The following is a 3,034-nucleotide window of genomic DNA, read 5'->3' as shown; positions in this document are numbered from 1 at the left end:
TTGGAAGAAGGGAGGGAGGGAGGAAGGACACACCTATCTGCATGGCTTTTTTTTAGTATATTGAAGATGATACACACAAACACTTTCAACAATCTCTTCATCTTGGCTGGCCATTGTCAGTCCTTATACAATTCTCCATTAATATAGTTTTGAGGATCACTTATATTCAGGTTATTGCCCTCATCCATGTTAAGAAATGTATGGCTCAAAATCAGATGTTGTACTTGACGTGTGGACTCACCAGTGGATGCACCATCTCTTTGTATCAGGTGATAGGTGCCCAACAATAGCTGTTATGTAGAAGCCTAGATCCTTCTAATATCAGCTTTGTCATGTGCTTCTTTGCAACTGAGGGTAATTTCAGAGAAATCAACTGGGTCGTTTTTTCCTTGCTTATCAGAAAATATTTGTAAAGGGATAGTTATGTTTAGGAGAAATTTGTTGTATGCTTTACCCTGAGAAGATAATATAGTTTTGTCCTAAATGCCAAAAGTCATCCTGAAACAATAAAAAAAGGGAAGGCAGTTCCCCTAAAAAGCTTTAATAATTTAGATCAAAAGAAGGAATGTGGTGCTAAACAAAATTTGCAGGGGGAAAAAAAATTGTTTCTAACCACTAAGTATATGTTGAGTACCAAACTTATCTTTATATATTGTACTTTTGCCCATATCTCCTGAAACTTGGGATTCAGTTTTCTTAAACAAAGAAGTACAAGTAGATAATTTCTAGTTTTTTTTTTTCTGGTTTTGGCATCATACACATTTCCTCATCTGTAAAGGAAGAAAATATTTGTTCTCTCTTAAAGCAAATGGTTTGTTGTCAAGAAGGAATAGTATTGATATGATAAGTTGTTTTGCTGGAGAAATATACTACTATAGATTCAGTCGTTCACCCTGGTGTCTCAGTATCAATCTGCCCTTCAGGTTCCTTCAGGATTTACCCAGGAGAGGGGCCAAGGCTAGCCATCAGAACCTCAGTTGGAATAGCAATACCTTACATAGAACCATACCCAACATTCTGCGTATTGAGGCAATTCTGGCTTCCAGTGAATGATAAGGAACCCTACACACTGGTACTTAAAGGGGCAAGATTGCTGATAGTATTTTCTAAATACTGTAATCTCATTTGATTCTCCCTGCAAATTTGTGAGTTAGTTAAGGCAGGGATATTGTCTCCATTTTACAAATGAACCAACTGAAGGTCCATAGAAGTAAGATCACTCATAATGCTAAGGATACCCAGCTAGGGTTCCACGGTAAGTTGGTATGCTCTGGAGCATGACCTCAAAACCACTGGTAACTTTCTACATTTAGGTGCAGAAAACCCCTAAAGTTCCACAGAATTGGAGCATCATCACATCTGAAATGTTTCTTAGGTGACATCTCATCTGATTCCCCCATTTGTCAGAAGACCAAAAGGTTTCTGAGCTGGTAAGAAACACAGGTTCCCTTTATCACATTATGCCAAGGGTTTGATGAATAAACACAGGAAGCCATCAGAAAGTTATAAAAGCCCCAGTCACCAACTTTGGGATCCTTGCAACCTCAGTGCAAATCCCATTGCCTCTTCTGGGCACTTCTGTCTGCCTAGGTTGCTTCTCCTCCCTGAACCTCCCTGTGAATAAGTCATGCCAAGCAGGGTGTTGTCATTTATTGAGTGAGATAACATGTTGTGCCTGGCCTAATATTTGGTCCATAATGGATGCTCATGTAATATTTACTTCCTTTCATCCATTGTCTTCCTCTTATGCCATTGTAGTTGCTCTTCCAATTCATTTCTGCTCCGGATGTCCCCACGTGACATCACTTGGAGATGAACAGAGTGCACCCCTCGTCCCCAATCCCCACCATAATGGCTCTGCTTGCCTGTGCAATACACTGTCCCATGGAGGACACTGCTTACCCTGGGGTGCTAGCAGTGGTCTTCATACAGCTTACTGTATTGGGGTACCTGGCCTGACCTGCGTGATTGGGAGATAGGGCTTCATGAAAGGACCTTTCATTAGGAACAAAATATTTGCCAGGAGAGACTGTAAACAGAGGAGAAGACTTGATTCACTTGTTCCTTTTCTCTTGCCCTGTCTTAGTTTTTGTTTAATTTGGTGTGTTTACACCTCAGGACACAGATGATACTGGGCCTCTTCCAAGCTGAAGAGAAACCCTTCTCTGGCATCCCCTAGGTTCCCCCTGGACATCTTTAAAAGTCAGTAAAGGCGTATGGACATGAGACAGAGCATGTGTTCACATGCATCCTGGTTATCACGGGGACTTCAGAACAAGCATCCCCTCCACTCTGTCCACAAGGATTTAATAGAGGCCATCTGAGCACCCATACTTAAATCAAGTCATTCTTTCAAGAAAAGGGTCATTGCCAGTCATTTCCCTCATGAGGCACTGCTGTCTTGACCTGAGCCGTCTCTGCTCTATCTTGGGTATCCTAGCATATTTTTCCCTTCACAAAATGTGTTACTCATTCATAATTAAAGACGAGGCAACTCCAGGTGAAGCGAGCGTGTGGCTTGGTGGCCAGCACACAGGGCCTGTGGTCAGAAGATAGGACTTCAGTTAAATCGCTTGGTCTTACTGGGCCTCAATGTTTGATTTGGGAGTCTGGGATAATTATATTCAACCTGTGTATTTCACTTGGCTGTTGTGAAGTATAAGTATTAGACTCGGTGAGAAAGTGCTTCTTAGACAATAGAGCACTATATATATATATAGGAAAAATTTTATCAGACTTCCCTCATGTTCCATTAATCATTCGGCACTTGGCTCTATAGTGGCAGTTGATCTGAACTCATGGTGCAGTTGAGGTCAGATTAAACTTTACCTAAGAATTACTTGGAGAAAATGAGCTATTGGTGTGATTTTGTGGACTCTGTAGGCTGAAAGGATGGTGAGTTCTTTCCTCTAGAAATGTAAGCTCCCAACGGATTGTGCCTGTTTCCACTCTGTAGATGATGAGCTCGGGGCCCTGGGGATCGATCCCTTGAGCTCACAGGGGTTTGCATAATGCTAAATCAGGAAGGGAAGGC

The 3,034-nt window shown here is 41.7% G+C and overlaps 1 protein-coding gene across 23 annotated transcripts in view; it reads left to right on the top strand.

Annotated features, from left to right (window-relative positions):
• The window catches only part of LPP (LIM domain containing preferred translocation partner in lipoma), a 628,839-nt gene that overhangs the window by 409,757 nt on the left and 216,048 nt on the right, over window positions 1-3,034 (top strand). The window lies entirely within an intron of this gene.

The sequence above is a fragment of the Manis javanica genome, chromosome 3 (assembly GCF_040802235.1).
Source record: "Manis javanica isolate MJ-LG chromosome 3, MJ_LKY, whole genome shotgun sequence".
Taxonomy (NCBI): Eukaryota; Metazoa; Chordata; class Mammalia; order Pholidota; family Manidae; genus Manis; species Manis javanica.
Note: the sequence above shows the minus strand (reverse complement) of the source record. Positions and strands in the feature narration are given on the sequence as shown.